Source organism: Pristiophorus japonicus, unplaced genomic scaffold (assembly GCF_044704955.1).
Source record: "Pristiophorus japonicus isolate sPriJap1 unplaced genomic scaffold, sPriJap1.hap1 HAP1_SCAFFOLD_49, whole genome shotgun sequence".
Taxonomy (NCBI): Eukaryota; Metazoa; Chordata; class Chondrichthyes; family Pristiophoridae; genus Pristiophorus; species Pristiophorus japonicus.
In genome coordinates this window covers 1,860,028-1,880,440 of record NW_027254395.1, presented here as the reverse complement: position 1 = coordinate 1,880,440, position 20,413 = coordinate 1,860,028, and positions in this window count along the sequence as shown.

The following is a 20,413-nucleotide window of genomic DNA, read 5'->3' as shown; positions in this document are numbered from 1 at the left end:
TTGAATCCCTCCATTCTGCACTACTCCTCAAGCCACGTATTCATCTAAGCTATTATGCAATTCCGACTCTGACGAGCATGTGGCAATGATAGCAAACCTGAGATTACAACCTTTGAGTTCATACTTTTTAATTTAGCTCCGAGCTCTCTAAATTAGTCTTGCAGGAACTCATGCCATTTTTACCGATATCTTTGGAACCGAAATGTTCCACGACAACTGGCAGTTCTTTCTCCCTCTTCAAAATGTTATGCAGCCACTCCGAGACATCCGTCTCCCCTGCACGAGGGGGGCAACATACCATCCTGGAGTACTGACTGCGGCCTCAGAAACGTATATCTAACCCGCTTACATTAGAATCCCCTACCAATATAGCTCTCCGACTCTTTTTCCAGCACTCCTGTGCAGCAGAGCCACCCACGATGCCATGAACTTGGCTGCTGCTGCTCTCCCCTGACGAGTCAAACCTCTCAACAGTATCCAAGGTGGTGTATCTGCTTTGCAGGGGGATGAACACAGGGGACCCCTGCCCTACCTTCCTTCCACTGCTCTTCCTGCTGGTCACCCATCCCCTTTCTGGCTGTGTACCCATTACCCTGTGGTGTGTCCAACTCATTAAACGTGTTATTCACGTCATCCTCAGCATCGCGGATGCTCCAGAGTAAATCCACCCGCAGCTCCAGTGCCGCAATGCGGTCTGTCAGATGCTGCAGAGGGATACACTTCCTGCACATTTCGTCGTCAGGGACACTGGGAGCGTCCCTGACTTATGACATAGCACAGGAGGAGCATGACACGTGTCCGCGCTCTCCTGCCGTGATTAACCCTTATATTAACTTAAGCAGGCTACAACAATGATAAAGGTTACCTACTGATAAGGCAAAAGAAAAGGAAAACTACTCATTACTCACCAGCCACTCACTTAATCACGTGGTTGTGACGTCACGCAACGATTGCTTTCGACCTCTTTTTTGCCTTCTCACTCTACTGCACCCACACCGACTGACCTTTTGTAGGCCTGCCAAAGCTGCCGCTCTACCGCGTCTACTTCCCCCGGCTGCTCCCCGCCTTTTGGTCATTTTGCAATTCTCCCGACACTGCTGCTCCGCCTGCTCGACATCCCACTGACTACAAAGCGACACGTGTTGCAGAGTCTGAAACCTCACTGTGAGAAACACACTGTACACAGGGACATTTGTGACATAGACTCGACAAGACTTTGCATTATTTTGGCATGCATAACGCCCACTTACCGTCCTTTTTAACGCACAAATGACGTGTAACGGCTATAGGTTGCCCATTTTGGCAAAAAATGTAAAGTAACGGCCATCTGTTGATAACATACCTCCGAGCGTTAATTTACAAATGTGCTATACGCTGTGGAAAAATTATTACCACCCACCCACTTTCTGGGATGGCATCATCTGAATATGCGAAATTAGCGCCGATAATTTCGCCCAGCGCTACTTAACAGCGAGCTTCAATAAACATGCCCGCCCACTTTTTTTGTTATAAACATCAATTTTGACGAAAGTATTGCCCAGGACATAGCCCAGCTTCATTTTCAATACCTGATACAAATCTCACCCACAATATTGCTCCCCAAAACAGCGCTCTGAAAAAGTGGAACTGTTCTGACCAAATACAGTGGTGTGGACGGCACTTCTTCATCGCACACGTCGCTTCATTTAAAAGGCTGCTTCAACCCTGCTGGCAGTTTGGATTGAATCTGGAGTTATTCTCAGGTGAAGTAACCATCTGGACGACATTTTTCGCACACTGCACGATTGGGACCAGAAATTAATATCTTCTGACCAATCGGTATTACACATTTATTTCAATGGGGCCAGCCATTTACGCAGCCTGCACCGTTAACAACGCACATGCTGCAGAGTGCAAACGGCACTATGTCTGTTGCACAGAATTTTGTGCCCAATGTACGATATGCCAGATTCATTAGTAGGTCTAGACGGCACACACCCCACCCTTACATCTAGAAGCGCTGTTACATCGACGTTTCCAAGGACACCTGCCTTCACAGACTGCGCTTCCACAAAGTTGCGATCACTGAAATCTGGCAGCTCGTCTGGCCACATCTGCAGCCTGCCAGCGCCTTCAGGACGTCAGTGACCATCGAGTTCAATTTCACCGCTGCCCTGTTGTTTTACGCGTCCGGCATCTTTTAAGCCTCCCTTTTCGACATTTGTCCTCTCTCTCACCATGCCACATAATGCTGCTTTAGACAACTCACAAAGGCCGCCTACGTGTATAGGACTGAATTAATCACACTCCCGTTGAACACGGAGGCCCAGACAAACAGCGATGCATAATTCGACAACATTGCTAACGACCTAAGGATGCAGGGCGCAATGCGGTTGCCTTCTCAGGACCCACAGCTTTTTCGCAAAATAAAATAGATTTCCCTCCCTGAAGTTCCAACCAGTTGACGAACACAAACAGTTCACTCTTGTGGTGCATGCCAAATATCCGGTGCAGCTTTTAGGAGGCTCAAATCCTACGTGAGAGCGCTTTGTCTGACAAGTTCACAAGTCAGCCACAAGTACAATGCTGGAGGCTTGGTGACAAACGGTATGCACTAGCAAACTGGCTGATGACACCATGCCTGATACCCACAAAGTGACAGAGAAGCTGAACAAGGGCAACAACAGAGACACACACAATATGGTGCTGAAAACAATTTGTGTGCTTAAGCAGCGGTTTATATGAGTGCACCACAAGGAGGGGAGCTGCACGACAACCCAGTTCAGATAGTTAAAGTTGTAGTCGGCAGGCTGCACCACCTGGCGATCAGGAGGGGGCAAGGATTGCCAGATGCGACTTACGGTGCCCGCGAGGAGAGAGAGGAAGACGCGGACCAATGGTCTGGACGCTGAACTCTGGACCAGACACTCAGGCTGACGATTCAACCATGCCCACCGCACGAAAGGGCACGTGGTGAGTACATAGCTGCAGGACTGTTGACGTCAGCAACTCATTATTGAGCGATTTGCCTGAAAGAACGTTGCAGTGATTGACAAATCTGATACACTGCTGTGTGTGGGCATCTCAGACATCGATGGTGGGCATCATCTTGGTTCTGGTTAAAATTTAGGATAATTGGAGTTAAGTTTATTTGTACCCTTTAGTGTAAAGTAATCACCAGTGTTTAACGGTGCAGCTCTCTGAGGCAATGCACAACAAGGTTATGTTCAATAAATAACTTTTCACACGAGCAGTGTTGTGAAATTATAAGTTTGATTGGCAACAACTGCTGAAACTAAACGGTATTTTTAATATATTCACATCACTCAAATGGGCACCATGTGCAGCAACACACAACAGCAATGCAAAACAGTAGGGTGGCATCCTCCCCCTCCACCCATACCATCCAACAGATTGTACACACCCTGATGGGGATATAATAGACCCATCACCTGCGGACATGCAACTCCCTTTCCATCCACCCTCTCCTTCTCAGAATCAGGGGAAGTCATAACGGGGAACAAAGAAATGGCAGATCAATTGAAGAAGTACTTTGGTTCGGTATTCACTAAGGAGGACACAAACAACCTTCCGGATGTAAAAGGGGTCAGAGGGTCCAGTAAGAAGGAGGAACTGAGGGAAATCCTTATTTGTCGGGAAATTGTGTTGGGGAAATTAATGGGATTGAAGGCCGATAGATCCCCAAGGCCTGATGGTCTGCATCCCAGAGTACTTATGGAGGTGGCCTTGCAAATAGCGAATGCATTGACAGTCATTTTCCAACATTCCACAGAATCTGGATCAGTTCCTATTGAGTGGAAGGAAGCCAAAGTAACCCCACAGTTTAAAAAAGGAGGGAGAAAGAAAACAGGGAATTATAGACCGGTCAGCCTGACATCGGTAGTGGGTAAAATGATGGAATCAATTATTAAGGGTCTCATAGCAGCGCATTTGGAAAGAGGTGACATGATAGGTCCAAGTCAGCATGTATTTGTGAAAGGGAAATTATGCTTGACAAATATTCTGTAATTCTTTGAGAATGTTTCCAGTTGAGTGGACATGGGAGAACCAGTTGATGTGGTGTATTTGGAATTTCAGAAGGCTTTCGACAAGGTCCCACACAAACGATTAATGTGTGAAATTAAAGCACATGGGATTGGGGGTAGGGTGCTGACGTGGATTGAGAACTGGTTGGCAGACAGGAAGCAAAGAGTAGTAGTAAAAGGGTACTTTTCAGAATGGCAACAGTGACTAGTGTGTTGCCGCAAGGCTATTTTCTGGGTCCCCAGCTGTTTACATTGTACATTCATGATTTAGACGAGGGGATTAAATGTAATATCACAGATTTGCGGATGACACGAAGTTGGGTGGCAGTGTGAGCTGCGATGAGGATGCTATGAGGCTGCAGAGTGACTTGGATAGGTTAGGTGAGTGGGCAAATGCCTGGCAGATGAATTATAATGTGATAAATGTGAGGTTATCCAATTTGGTGGTAAAAACAGAGAGACAGACTACAATCTGAATGGTGACAGTTTAGGAAAAGGGGAGGTGCAACGAGACCTGGGTGTCATGGTACATCAATCATTGGAGGTTGGCATGCAGAACAGCAGTCGGTTAAGAAAGCAAATGGCTTGTTGGCCTTCATACCGAGGGGATTTGAGTACAACGGCAGGGATGTGTTACTACAGTTGTACAGGGCATTTGTGAGTCCACACCTGGAATATTGTGTACAGTTTTGGTCTCCTAACTTGAGGAAAGACAATCTTGCTATTGAGGAAATTCAGCGAAGGTTAAACAGACTGAGTCCTGGGATGGCGGGACTGACATATCAAGAAAGACTGGATAAACTGAGCTTGTATTCACTGGAGTTCAGAAGAATGCGAGGGGATCTCATAGAAACGTTTAAAATTCTGACGGGTTTGGACAGGTTAGATACAGGAAGAATGTTCCCAATGTTGGGGAAGTCCAGAACAATGGATCACAGTCTAAGGATAAGCGGTAAGCCATTTAGGACCGAGATGAGGAGAAACTTCTTCAGCCAGAGAGTGGTGAACCTGTGGAATTCTCTACCACAGAAAGTTGTTGAAGCCAATTCACTAATTATATTCAAAAAGGAGTTAGATGTAGTCCTTACTACTCGGGGAATCAAGGGGTATGGCGAGAAAGCAGGAATGGGCTACTGAAGTGCATGTTCTGCCATGAACTCATTGAATGGTGGTGCAGGCTGGAATATCCGAATGGCCTACTCCTGCACCTATTTTCTATGTTTCAAGTTTCTCCCCACCTCTACCACCTTCCCTCCTCGCTCGAAGCTGACTTGTCGAGGAGCACTTTCGGCGATGTCTCATTTGGAGGCATGAAGGAAGCGCCGGTGGTTGCAAGGTTACAGAAGCAGAGGATAACGACGTGGGAACATTCTCGTATTCAGAAGCAGGATCTTTCTGCTGCCGCTCATCTGTCATTGGGACTGGGGGTGCCGAAACTAGGGTGGAGTCTGCGCTCTGGGACCTGTGTGAGGCCTGTGCCAACAGTGTTCCTGGCTATTGCCTCTAGGGCCACTGCCATCCATAGAATATATTCAGTGATTGTGCCGGAGATACTGGCCAGCTGTTGGGATATGCCCCCAGTGTATCTAGGATCATGTCACCTATATCTACAGTCATCTTGGACAATTGTACCATATCTTCGCTGTCATCTGACGGTCGTGGACGAGACCTGCAAAGTGTACGAAACCTGTGCGCGGTTGCTGCCTTGTAACGAGGGGCTTGTGTCCCGTACCTCCACACTGGAGCTGGGAGTTGTTGGAGGATCACTAGATGTCCTTGGAGGCGAATGCCTTCTCGACCATGGCGATGCAGGCTCCGGGAATCCCACACTCTCATCCGTCCAGAGGAGACCAAGCGGATGGATGGTCGAGAATCGGACATCGTCCACACAAGATGTAGTTTCATCCAGCGACTCAGGGCCCACACACGCAGCTACTGGCATCGGTGGTCTTGCCCATCAACACAGTTTGCATTGCAACGATTCTCATTAGGCCTGCATTATTTATAGGACGATGTTCGAAACCAACGAACATATATTATTGTTCGGATATCAGTGCGTGTGGCATCAATTCAACTTAGATCATGCAATCGCGTATACCTTATGCACATCGCATCACTTCAGGGTCTGCAGATGCCTCTGTGGGCTCCGGCTGTCCCTCCCCACGAGTATGATCACCCGCTCCTCCACGTCAATGATGTCGCTGGTGACTGGTGGCTCCCCACCAGTTCGCCGCTCCTCGGATCGCATCGTCGATAGCTTCTTCTGTAAAATGTAACAGAATGACTTGTCAGGAGATCATTGCGTGAAATTATTGTTAGCGACTGTCGCAGAAACTGATACAATACATAACCGACAGATGTAATCACGATTATGATTAGAATGATCATTCTTTACCTAAAGACGTACACCGTGACCGCAGGCTTTGAGTACAACATTCCCAATACAAGGAGGACCCTCTGATGATAGTCACTTATGACTCTTACAAATCAATTACTTAAGTATATAATTCAGTGTAATTAAACGTGATACTTACTCTTGCGGATTCCACAAGGTCGTTCCAGTGCTTGTGGCATTGGTTGACCCCACGCTCCACGTTGCTGGCCGCCGAGACGATATCCTCATGTAGACCTTTGCGGCTGGATTTCTAACCCCTCGCTGTGTCAAATCACCCCATCATAACTCGGCCTCCTACAGGAGGGAAGCATTTGCCTCGTCCGAGAACCTCTTCGCTCTCTTTCGTCCTCCAATTTCCTCCTCTCCCAGCTCAATGTTCTCACCAGCGTGACTTCCACAGCGTGCTGGCTTGACTCCTCCACTCCCTCCATTACAGTCGCGAAATTCTTGCAAATATCTGGCTAGTAACAGCTAATTATTTTCCCAAATTGCTGTAAAGTTCGAAACTCTCCCTCTTTCCTCCCAAAGCAACGACACCACACCCACACAAACCTCCACTCAATCTCAACTCCCTCACTCTTTACGTCCTCTTCTGCGCATGTCATAATGAGCACTGACCTCCTAAATCATGGGAATCGAGCGTTTCAATGCCAGTGCTAAGGACGGTAACAATCTACAGCAGAAGACGAGAGAGATTTAACGTTTACGCTCATATGATATCAGTCACAGTAACGCCATTTTCAAAAAAGAAGCCTCGTAAAAACCTTCACTTTTTTAGAATATTTAACACCCACTTAATATCCATTTGACCGCTGAAATTACGTATAAAGCCCAGATTTCGCCCACTTAGATAAAAAATGGAAACTGAGGGGCAATATTCAGAAACATATCGCCGAGCGTTCCTTTATCCATGTGCTTAACACCGGGAAAAAATATTACAGGCCGCCTATATTTTTAGGGCAGACTCATCTGATTGGGCGAAATCAATGGCCATAATTTCGCCCAGCTTTACTTTCCACAAAGATTTAATGCCCAGATTGAATATTAATGCCGTGCAACATTTTTTGTTCGTAATGAACAGATTTGGCAAAAGTAACGCCCAGGAGATCGCCCGCTCTCAGTTTCCCCACCTCACACACATACCACCCACAATATCGCTTGCACAAAAAAAAGGCCAAAAAAGTTCTAACATTTCTGAACGAACGCCAGCGGTGTGGTTGGCATTTTTAAAATCACAGGTCTCTCATTCAAAAGGCTGCCTCAACTATAGCGGAGTTTGCATTGACTCTGGAGTTCTACTCAGTTGCAGTGAACATCGCAACAGACATATTTTCAGATTATGGACTATTGGGGTATGCTCACCAGTGTTTAATGGTGAAGCTATCTGAGGCAATGTGCATCAAGGTTACGTGCAAGAAAATACATTTTATAACAACATTGGTCTGAAATCATAATTATCACATGCAATAACCCCCAACCCCAACCCAGTCGCCACTTATTCCACTATGGTCAGAAAACAAATGATCAACATCTCCAGCAACACAGAATATAAAGGGAATCAGGAGAGGAGTCCCCAGCTCACAATACAATACATCAAATTGCACACTCCCAGATGGAGATATCATACAGCTATCACCAGCTGAAATGCCGCTTAATTTCCTTCCCCCCAGAACCTTCTTCTCACTACCTCTTGCCCTTCCCTTCCTCTCTCCACGGTGGGTGGCCGAGGAGCTCCTCAGGCAGTTCCTCATTGGGGGGATGAAAGCAGATGCAGTCGTTGCACGGGTATGGAAGCGGGGCAACATTCTCTGATGCAGAAGCAGCATCTTGGTTCTTGCTCTCATCTGTCATTCGCAGTGGTGGCACAGAAACTAGGGGTGGAGTGCCACCAATGTTCCTGGTTATTGCATTCAGGGTCTCCACCATCCGCGTTGGTCATTGTGGCCAGCTGTCAGGATATCACACCTAATGCTTCGATGAGCTGGTCACCAATGTCCACAGTCCTCGTGGACAACTGTTCCGTCTCGTCGCTGTCAGTTGGTGCTCATGGCGTGTCCAAGAGGCCTCCGCGTGTTCGGCGCCGTCCTGGGGACAAATGGGGTGCCTTGTGGTGAGGGGTTTGGGCACGGTACCTCCAGAGTGGGGGCGGGCCTGACGGGAGGACCATTAGCTGACCTTGTGGGGAATGGCTTCTGGACCGTGGCGATGCAGTTTCCTCTATATGTGCCCTCTTTTCCATGGAGAACAGATTCAGTGGATTGATGGGGGAGAATCAGAGCTCCTCACCACTAGATGTACTCGGATCATACGCCGACTCCTGCCCAGCGCTTCCACCTTCTGGCCTCTTTGGCCGAGCCTGGGGCCGCGCTGCTGGCTGAGCTGCAATACACAAATGAGTTTCTTAGAGGAGAAGGGTATGCTTGGGGCACAACTTGTGTCCAGCGCTGCACATAGCATATCCATGACGAAAGCACCACCTCACTCAAAATCATCGCAGATATCAGATTTCATGACCACCAACACATTCGCATTGCATTAATTTTCTTTAGGCCATCATTATTTCTATGACAATTTCAGAAATTATCCATCATATACGATTGTTTGGATATGAGTGGGTGTGGCATCCATTGAATTCACATCACGCAATCGTGTAAGCTTTACTCACGTGGCATCACTTCAGGGTCTGAAAATGTGTCCGTGGCTCTTTGCGGGGCTTTCGCACGAATTTGAGCACACGCCTCTCCATCTCAGTGATGTCGCTGGGACTGGTGGCCCCATACCCATTAACCTCGGCACAGATCTCAACATCGAGAGCTTCTTCAGTAATAGGTGACTGGACGACAATGCAAGTGAACATTGCATGATATCATTGCTAGGTCCTGTCACAGAGACGGATACAACATATAAACAACTGATGTAATCATGATTATTATGATAATTATCATTCGCTACCTAAAGATTCACACAGTGACCGCAGGCTTTGAGGAAAATATTCCCGTTGAAAGCGAAAGAGATATGTCTGATGAGAGTCCCTCATGGCTTTTAGAAATCCAATTATATAAACATAAGTAAATCTAAATCAACGTAATGTTTAATCTTACGCATCCCACAAGGTCGTTCATCGTTTGTGCCATTGGTTGCGCTCACAAACCTTGTTGGTTGCCATCGAAACCGACTCTGCTATCTCAGTCCATATCCTTTGGGTTGGGCTTCCCTCACCCTCCCTGTGTCAAATCACCCCAGCGGAACTGGACCTTCTGCTGGAGCGAGGTATTTGCCTCATCCGAGAACCACCTGGCTCTTTTGCGCCTCCAATGTGTTCCTCTCCCAACTCACTGCTCGCTCCAGCGTCAGAGTCCAAAGCATGCCGTGATGCCTCCTCCTCTCTCAATTATAGGCCAAATTGAGGCAAATAAGTGGCTGCTAATTTTTCGTTCCCTACTTGCTGTGAAGCTCTAAATTCTCTCTCCCTCCTTCCAAATTAGTCACACGACACCCAGACACGACTTCCGTCCCTCAGAGCTCCCTCTCCCTCTAAATCCTCTTATGTGCATATCATGATGACCCTTGACTTCCAGAACCACAGGAATCGACCGTTGCCATGCAGTTGCGAAGGAGGGTCACACTTTATGCAGAATGTCAAAAAAATTTGAATTCGCCGGCTGTAACGCACATTTTCTAAAAAGGAAACTAGGTTTTTTTGAGAATGAACGAGAAGCTGGCGATTTGAAAAGCCTTTTTTGACACCCACGCGAGAAATAACTCCCATTTTTGGGCGGTAATCTCAAAAGTGAAGCTTCAAAGGACTCTGAGAATAGGCAAGTATCCGCCGATTTGAAAACACTTGGTTAACGCCCAAGCCGGAAATAACGCCCATTTTTGGGTGCTAAGCACAAAAGTGGAGGTTCTAAGGACTTTGAGAATGGGCGCAAATATGGCGGTCTGAAACCAAATTTTTAACGCCCGCTCTGGAAATAACGCCCATTTTTGGGCTATCTGCACAAAAGTGTAAAATACATCCCAGAGGATCGAAGACACGATTAGGTTAATTCTATAGGGAAATGAGTAGAATGATATGGAATAATAATCACGTGAAATTTCAACTACCGCGATATTAATTGGACAGAAGAGGTAGGTAAGACGATAAGGGAATGGAGTTCCCACAATGCGTACATGAATCCTTTCGAACCCAATCGATAAGGAAACCAACAAGGAAGGATTCGCTATTTGATGTAGTAATAGGAAATGAAGCAGAGCAGACAATAGAACTAAAAGTTGGGATATATCGATGCAATAATAATAGAATGTGCTGTAAGCTAATAAATGAATTGGACATAAGTATGAAGAAGACCAGTTTAATTAATTGGAGAAAAGTTGGTTTGAGGGCTTGAGAATAGAACACGGGAAAATAAAATGACCAACAATATTGGAACAACATGAAAGAAAAGCAAATGGAAACATTTAAAACGTTGTGCAGCAGAATTCGGGAAAATATATCTTCTGCTAAAAACATGAACAAACTGAACTCTAATGATGAATAAAGATATACAGAAAAAAATAGGTTAAGGATAGAGGCATGCACTAATTACATGGACAGCGGTAGTCAGCATGATAAGGGAGAATACGGAGAGAGTAGGAATGAAGCCAAAAACTATTAGAAAGGCAGAGAGCAACTGTTACTTTAAATTATCAAGGAATAAAGAAGAAAATAGTTAAATATTTTACAGGTACATCAATAAAAAAGAGAGGTCTAAATGGGAAAATGACCACAGAGGATGGGACAGCATAATACCACAGGCAGCGATAGAGAGATGGCAGAAATATTAAGTAATTGCTTTGTTTCATTATTTATCAGGGCGACAGAGCAGGTGGACATGATATTCGTCGATGAGATTAATAAGGAGGTAATTGCATTTAAAATAAAAAGTGGAGATCCATTAAATAAACTAATCAAACTCAAAAAGAATAAAACCACGGTCCGGACGGATTACATTCGCACAATTTAAACCAAATTACAGTGGAGATGACAGCGGCACGGTTACACACATTCCGTTTGTAAAACGTATACAGCCGGAACTCAACCAGACAGCTAACCTAATACCCATATTTAAGAAGTGAGATAGAACATGCCCAGGACACTTTCGAACAGACAGCTTAACGATTGTGGTCGGAAAAATAATGGCACCCCTACTAAAGGAGAAAATAGAATATATTGGCCTTGGGGGATTCAATATAATGCTGCTGGACTTAAAGAACTGAATGAACTTCTCTTGCGTTCACGTGACTTTAGAAATTCGATCTCGATTAAATTGAAATAGCTAAAATGAATTCGAGATACGATGGGCTAGTTGGAGGAAAACGATATCCTCTGGAATGGAACCAGAACAAGAGGGCTCCACCATAACATTACAGGTACGATATTCACCGAGAATACAGATACAGATGGAACTGGGCTTTGTTCCACTGCAAATCGGATACAGATACAGGGAGTGCAGAGGCGTGTCCGACTGGTACTCGAATACAGGTAAACACATGGCAGTGATCTGTCCGACTGTGTCACGAATACAGAAAAAGGCAGGACAAAGCCCTGTCAGACTACGACGCAAATATAGCTTCAGGGAGGAAAGAGGTCTATCCGACTGGGACCAGAATACAGAAGTACACAGCAGAGGAGCCTGTACAGGTAGGTGTTCGTAGGATGAGTATTACACCACCTCTTTGTTTCTAACAGCTGAGAAACTGCAACTTGCAAGTATGTGTTAAATTAATAAGGTCGAAAAGATTCCATAATCAAACAATAATTGCAAAATATCGAGTGAATAAAAGCTCTTATTAATTGATAAATATAAAATGGTTTGAAATTTCAGAGTGGTGGCAGGGGGCTCGTGACTGAGTCATATGGAAGCGGGCGGAGAGGATCGCGATCCTGAGCAAGCATATCTGCAGTAAGTGTGTGAAACTCGAGGAACTTTGGCTCAGGATTGTTCAGCTGGTCTCCGAGATGCAGAATTTGTGAGGCATCATGTAAGAGAAGAGTTGCCTGGAAACTTTGGTCCAGTCGGCTCTTGCACCACTTAGGTTAGCTAATGATACATGTCTGTTTAATCTTTTTTTTTTGGCTATGGCTGAAACGCAAGCAGTGAAGGGGATTCAGGTTGAGTAATGGAGGAGCTTTGGCAGCGTTTTCCAACATGTGTACGGTTTTTGCTGGCTGTGTAGATAATTTTTCTGTCTTCGACAGCCTTAAAATTAACGGGAGATTTTGTTGCTTGTGAAAATTTGGAAAGATTTATTAAAGACATAGGGCTAGACTTTGCCGAGAGCCGCTGAACGCCGATTGCCTGCCCAAAAACACCGCAAACGGATGTTAAGTAATGTTGGCGAGAATTTCCAAATTTAAGTTAAAACTAATTAAAACAAATCCGCGGCGAGAAAATGGGTCTTGCACCATTATCCTAGGCGGTTTTCTCGGTAGTTAAGGGGAAACTCAGTAAAACGGAAGTTCGTTTTTAATTGTCCTCGGGTGGTTGGGCCTTGGGAGGGTGCAAAACATTAAAATAAAAGATTTTCACTAAAAAACGATTAAAAAAACAGTCTCAAGTAAGTTTTACACCTAGTTTTATCTAAATAAAGACCATTAAATTTACCTTTCTTTGCAGATTGCACACCTCCCGCCCTATTTAAGCAGCCATTACAGGGAGGTTCCCTCAGCGATCTGCACTGGCTTCCGCTGAGACACAACTTAACGGCCTGGAGATTTTCTCGGTGGTGCACGTCGGATGTTTGATACAGGCAGGCGATTTCAGATTTGGACGATAATATTGAAAAACAAAAAGGGAAAATCTTGCTGTGCGGAACAAACAGCTGTAACACTGGGAAGATCGCTGAGCACTCGCCGAAAAAGAAAGGCAAGTTTAGCACATAAATGTATATATTTTAACAAATCTCGACAATAATTGATATTGTATTAAACAGACTTTACTTCGCTTATTAAACATGGACAGCAGAGCGCATTGACTCAATTTTGGTGTTCCCGGTTTTCAGGGCTCCTCGTTACTCACTTCTGCTTTATCTGCTCGTGGCTGGCTTCTTTGTTCAGTCTCCATTGCCTGCCTCCTCAGGCATAATGGAGGTGAAATCAATGCTAATTTCGCAAGCTGCATGACCACCGTCCTGTTGGATCACCACAGGTTGCACCTCAACAGCGCCGGGAGCAATATCCCTGCGGGGGATTTTGTTAGGGCAGTTGGGGAGAGTTTACACTAGCTTGTCAGCGAATGGGAACCTGAGAAGGAACTCAAACGGGAATGAAGCAAAGCATAATTTGGATAGCAATAATCTGGAAAGCGAATCTGTAAGATATAGGAAACAGGGCATGGTATGTAATAAGCAAGGTGGTCTTCCCGTGCTGAATGAAAGGAGTATCGCGAATAACGCAGATGAGCGAAGAGCACAGGTAGACACTTGGAAGTATGACATTACAGTCAGTACAGAAACATGGCAAAAAGAGGGGCAGGTTTGGGAGATAGATTTTCCTGTCTACATTATATTTAGACACCATATAGAGGGTGTAAAAAGTGGGGTTTGTTGCAGTACTAATTAAATAAACTATTACAGCGGTAAGGAGCGGTGATATGTAACAGCAATCATCAAATGAAACCTTATGTGTCGAATTGAAAAATAAAAAAATGGGCGATCACACTGCTGGGAGTGTGTTATAGAGCCAAAACATTGAAGAGATAGAGGAGCAATTATGTCGGCTCATTGCTGTATAGTCTAGAAACCATGGGGTAGTAACAGTAGGCGATTTTAAGTGTACAAATATTCATTGGGACCAGTTTTGTGTGAAGGTTATAGCGGGAGCAGAATTCTTGAAATGCGTTCAAGAGAATCTTTTTAGTCTGTAAGTAGCAAGCCGAACAAGAGAGGGTGCGGTCTTCAAATTAATTTTAGGGAATCAGGCTGGGCAGGTTAAAGGGGTATTAGGGGGCGGGGGAGCACTTGGGGGTCAGTGACCATAATTCAGTCAGATTGAACTAGGTTACGGATAAGGAGAAGAATAGGCCTGGAATAACATTTCCGAAATGGAGAAAAGCTAATTAAGCTAAGTGCAGGAGTAAATTGGCCATATTTGGCTGGAAACAGCTACTTGTGGGTAAATCAGTTTCGGAACAGTGGGAGGCATTGAATGAGGAGATCAAGAAGGCTCTAGCCAAATGTGTTCCCTTAAAGAAAAACGCTGGGAAAAATAATTCTCGAATTCCCTGATTGTCTAGGTACTTATGGAGGAGGATTAAAATAAAATGAACGCTTGTGCTACATATCAATGGCTAAATAATTCAGACTCTTTAGCTGAATAAAAAAATGTATGCGGCAAAACATTTAAAAGTATATGAGGAGTGCTAAGAGCGAGGTCAAGAAATTATTGGACAGTAAACTTAAGGAAACCTCTAAGGTGTTCTATAAATATAATAAGAGTATGAGGGTAACGAAACAATGATTTGCACATATTGGAGAGCATGAGCGTACTCCTTCAGTAGAGGCGGAAGATGTTGGGAGGGTTGTTAACAAATGCTTTGCATCTGTTTTCACAAAGGAAAGGTGTACTACAGATACTTCTATCGAGGAGGAGTGTGATATTCTGGATGAAATAAATACAGTGAGACAGGAAGTATTAAGGGGTTTAGCTGCTTTGAAAATAGATAAGTCCCCAGGCCCGCATGAAATGCATCCCAGGCTGTTAACCGAAGTAAACAAGGAAATAGTAGAGGTCAGACCATCATTTTCCAGTCCTCTTTGGATCTGGGCACCTTGCCGAGGGATTAGAGGACGGCTAATAGTTTAACCTAATGTAAGGAAGGGAAACAGTTTGGGTGGAGTAAATACAGACATGTCAGCCTTAACTCAGTGGTGGGAAAATTATTGGAAAAAATCCTGATAGACAGGATAAATCATCATTTAGAAAGACAAGGATTAATTATGGTCAGTCAGCAAGGATTTGAAAAGGAAAGATCGTGTTTGACTGAACGAATTGCAATTTTTTAGGGGATAACTAAGAGGGTCGATGTGGCTAGTGCGCACATAGAAACATAGAAATATAGAAAATATGTGCGGGATAGGCCATTCGGCACTTCGAGCCTGCACCACCATTAAATAAGATCATGGCTGAGCAATCACCTCAGTACCCCTTTCCTGCTTTCTCTCCATACCCCTTGATATATTTAGCCAAAAGGGTATATTTAGCTCACTCTTGAATATATCCAACGAACTGGCATCAAGAAATCTCTGCATTAGATAATTCACCAGTTTAACAACTGAGTGAAGAAGTTTCTCCTCATTTCAGTACTAAATGGCTTACCCCTTATCCTTAGACTATGTCCCCAAGATCTGGACTTCCGCAACATCGCAATATTATTTCTACATCAAACCTCTCAAGTCCCTTCAGAATTGTATGTGCTTCTATGAGATCCCCTCTCATCCTTCGAAACTCCAGTGAATACAGGCCCAGTCGATTCAGTCAATCCTCATATGTCAGTCCTGCCATCCCGGGAATCAGTCTGGTGAACCTTCGCTAGACTCCGGCAAGAGCAGGATCGTCCTAGCTCAGATTAGGAAACCAACATTGGACACAATATTCCAGTTGACGCCTCACTAATGCCCTATACAATTGCAGTAAGATCTCGTTGCTCCTATAATCAAATCCCCTTGCATTGAAGGCCAGTATACAGTTTCACTTCTTCACTGTCTGCTGTAACTGCATACCAAATTTCAATGATTAATGTACCATGACACCCAGGTCTCGTTAAAACTCCCCTTTACCTAATCTGCCGCTATTCAGAGAATATTCTGACTCCGTATTTTTGCCACCAAAGTTGATAGCTTCACATTTTTCCACATTATACTGCATCTGCCATGCGTTTACCCTCTCGCCTATCATATAAACATAGAAACATAGAAAATGGGTGCAGGAGCAGGCCATTCAGCCCTTCTAGCCTGCATCGCCATTCAATGAGTTCATGGCTGAACATGAAACTTCAGTACCCGCTTCCTGCTTTCACGCCATATCCCTTGATCCCCCGAGTCGGAAGGACTTCATCTAATTCCCTTTTGAATATATTTAGTGAATTGGCCTCAACTACTTTCTGTGGTCGAGAATTCCACAGGTTCACCACTCTCTGGGGGAAGAAGTTTCTCCTCATCTCGGTCCCAAATGGCTTACCCCTTATCCTTAGACTGTGACCCCTGGTTCTGGACTTCCCCAACATTGGGAACATTCTTCCTGCATCCAAACTGTCCAAACCCGTCAGAATTTTAAACGTTTCTATGAGGTCCCCTCTCACTATTCTGAACTCCAGTGAATACAAGCCCAGTTGATCCAGTCTTTCGTCATAGGTCAGTTCCACCATCCCGGGAATCAGTCTGGTGAACCTTCGTTCCACTCCCTCAATAGCAAAAATGTCCTTCCTCAAGTTAGGAGACCAAAACTGTACACAATACTCCAGGTGTGGCCTCACCAAGGCCCTGTACAACTGTAGCAACACCTCCCTGCCCCTGTACTCAAATCCCCTCGCTATGAAGGCCAACATGCCATTTGCTTTCTTAACCGCCTGCTGTACCTGCATGCCAACCTTCAATGCCTGATGTACCATGACACCCAGGTCTCGTTGCACCTTGCCTTTTCCTAATCTGTCACCATTCAGATAATAGACTCTCTCTCTTATATTACCACCAAAGTGGATAACCTCACATTTATCTACATGATACTTCATCTGCCACGCATTTGCCCACTCACCGAACCTATCCAAGTCCCTTTGCAGACTCATAGCATTCTCCTCGCAGCTCACACTGCCAGCCAACTTTGTGTCATCCGCAAATTTGGAAATACTGCATTTAATCCCCTCTTCTAAATCATTAATTTACAATGTAAACAGCTGGGGCCCCAGCAAAGAACCTTGCGGTACCCCACTGATCACTGCCTGCCATTCTGAAAAGTACCCATTTACTCCTACTCTTTGCTTCCTGTCTGACAACCAGTTCTAAATCCACGTCAGCACACTACCCCCAATCCCATATGCTTTAACTTTGCACATTAATCTGTTGTGTGGGACCTTGTCGAAGGTCTTCTGAAAGTCCAAATATACCACATCAACTGGTTCTCCTTTGTCCACTTTACTGGACACATCCTCAAAAAATTCCAGAAGATTTGTCAAGCCTGATCTCCCATTCACAAATCCATGCTGACTTGGACATATCATGTCACCATTTTCCAAATACGCTGCTATGACATCCTTAATAATTGATTCCATCATTTTACCCACTACTGAGGTCAGGCTGACCGGTCTATAATTCCCTGCTTTCTCCCTCCCTCCTTTTTTAAAAAGTTGGGTTGCAGTGGCTACCCTCCACTCGATAGGAACTGATCCAGAGTCAATGGAATGTTGGAAAATGACTGTCAATGCATCCGCTATTTCCAAGGCCACCTCCTTAAGTACTCTGGGATGCAGTCCATCAGGCCCTGGGGATTTATCGGCCTTCAATCCCATCAATTTCCCCAACACGTTTTCCCGACTAATAAAGATTTCCCTCAGTTCCTCCTCCTTACTAGACCCTCTGACCCCTTTTATATCCGAAAGGTTGTTTGTGTCCTCCTTGGTGAATACTGAACCAAAGTACTTGTTCAATTGTTCTGCCATTTCTTTGTTCCCCGTTATGACTTCCCCTGATTCTGACTGCAGGGGACCTACGTTTGTCTTTACTAACCTTTTTCTCTTTACATATCTATAGAAACTTTTGCAATCTGCCTTAATGTTCCCTGCAAGCTTCTTCTAATACTCCATTTTCTCTGCCCTAATCAAACCCTTTGTCCGCCTCTGCTGAGTTCTAAATTTCTCCCAATCCCCAGGTTCGCTGCTTTTTCTGGCCAATTTCTGTGCCACTTCCTTGGCTTTAATACTATCCCTGATTTCCCTAGATAGCCACGGTTACATAGAAACATAGAAAATAGATGCAGGAGTAGGCCATTCGGCCCTTCAAGCCTGCACCGCCATTCAATGAGTTCATGGCTGAACATGCAACTTCAGTACCCCATTCCTGCTTTCTCGCCATACCCCTTGATCCCCCTACTAGTAAGGACTACATCTAACTCCTTTTTGAATATATTTAGTGAATTGGCCTCAACAACTTTCTGTGGCAGAGAATTCCACAGGTTCACCACTCTCTGGGTGAAGATGTTCCTCCTCATCTCGGTCCTAAATGGCTTACCCCTTATCCTTAGACTGTGTCCCCTGGTTCTGGACTTCCCCAACATTGGGAACATTCTTCCTGCATCCAACCTGCCTAACCACGTCAGAATCTTAAACGTTTCTATGAGGTCCCCTCTCATTCTTCTGAACTCCAGTGAAGACAAGCCCAGTTGATCCAGTCATTCTTGATAGGTCAGTCCCGCCTTCCCGGGAATCAGTCTGGTGAACCTACGCTGCACTCCCTCAATAGCAAGAATGTCCTTCCTCAGGTTAGGAGACCAAAACTGTACACAATACTCCAGGTGTGGGCTCACAAAGGCCCTGTACAACTGTAGCAACACGTCCCTGCCCCTGTACTCAAATCCCCTCGCTACGAAGGCCAACATGCCATTTGCTTTCTTAACCGCCTGCTGTACCTGCATGCCAACCTTCAATGACTGATGTACCATGACACCCAGGTTTCTTTGCACCTTCCCTTTTCCTAATCTGTCACCATTCAGATAATAGTCTGTCTCTCTGTTTTTACCACCAAAGTGGATAACCTCACACGGTTGAGCCACCTTCCCTTTTTTATTTTTACACCAGACAGGAATGTACAATTGTTGTAATTCATCCATACGGTCTGTAAATGTCTGCCATTGCCCATCCACAGTCAACCCCTGAAGTATCATTCGCCACTCTATCTTAGCCAATTCACGCCTCATACCTTCAAAGTTACCCTTCTTTAAGTTCTGGACCATGGTCTCTGAATTAACTGTTTCATTCTCCATCCTAATGCAGAATTCCACCATATTATGGTCACGCTTCCCCAAGCGGCCTCGCACAATGAGATTGTTAATTAATCCTCTCTCATTACACAACACCCAGTCTAAGATGGCCTCCCCATTCGTTGGTTCCTCGACATATTGATCTAGAAAAACATCCCTTATGCACTCCAGGAAATCCTCCTCCACCGTATTGCTTCCAGTTTGGCTAGCCCAATCTATGTGCATATTAAAATCACCCATTATAACTGCTGCACCTTCATTGCATGCACTCCTAATTTCCTGTTTGATGCCCTCCCCAACATCACTACTACTGTTTGGAGGTCTGTACACAACTCCCACTACCGTTTTTTGCCCTTTTGTGTTCTGCAGCTCTACACATAAAGATTCCACATCATCCAAGCTAATGTCTTTCCTAACTATTGCATTAATCTCCTCTTTAACCAGCAATGCTACCGCACCTCCTTTTACTTTTATTCTATCCTTCCTGAATGTTGAATGCCCCTGGATGTTGAGTTCCCAGCCCTGATCATCATGGAGCCACGCCTCCGTAATCCCGATCACATCTTATTTGGTAACATCTATTTGCACAGTTAATTCATCCACCTTATTGCGGATACTCCTTGCATTAAGACACAGAGCCTTCAGCTTGCTTTTTTAACACACTTTGTCCTTTTAGAATTTTGCTGTGCAGTGGCCCTTTTTGTTCTTTGCCTTGGGTTTCTCTGCCCTCCACTTTTCCTCATCTCCTTTCTGTCTTTTGCTTTTGCCTCATTTTTGTGTCCCTCTGTTTCCCTGCATTGGTTCCCATCCCCCTGCAATATTAGTTTAACTCCTCCCCAACAGCAGTAGCAAACACTCCCCCTAGGACATTGGTTCCGGTCCTGGCCAGGTGCAGACCGTCCGGTTTGTACTGGTCCCACCTCCCCCAGAACCGGTTCCAATACCCCAGGAATTTGAATCCCTCCATGCTGCACCACTGCTCAA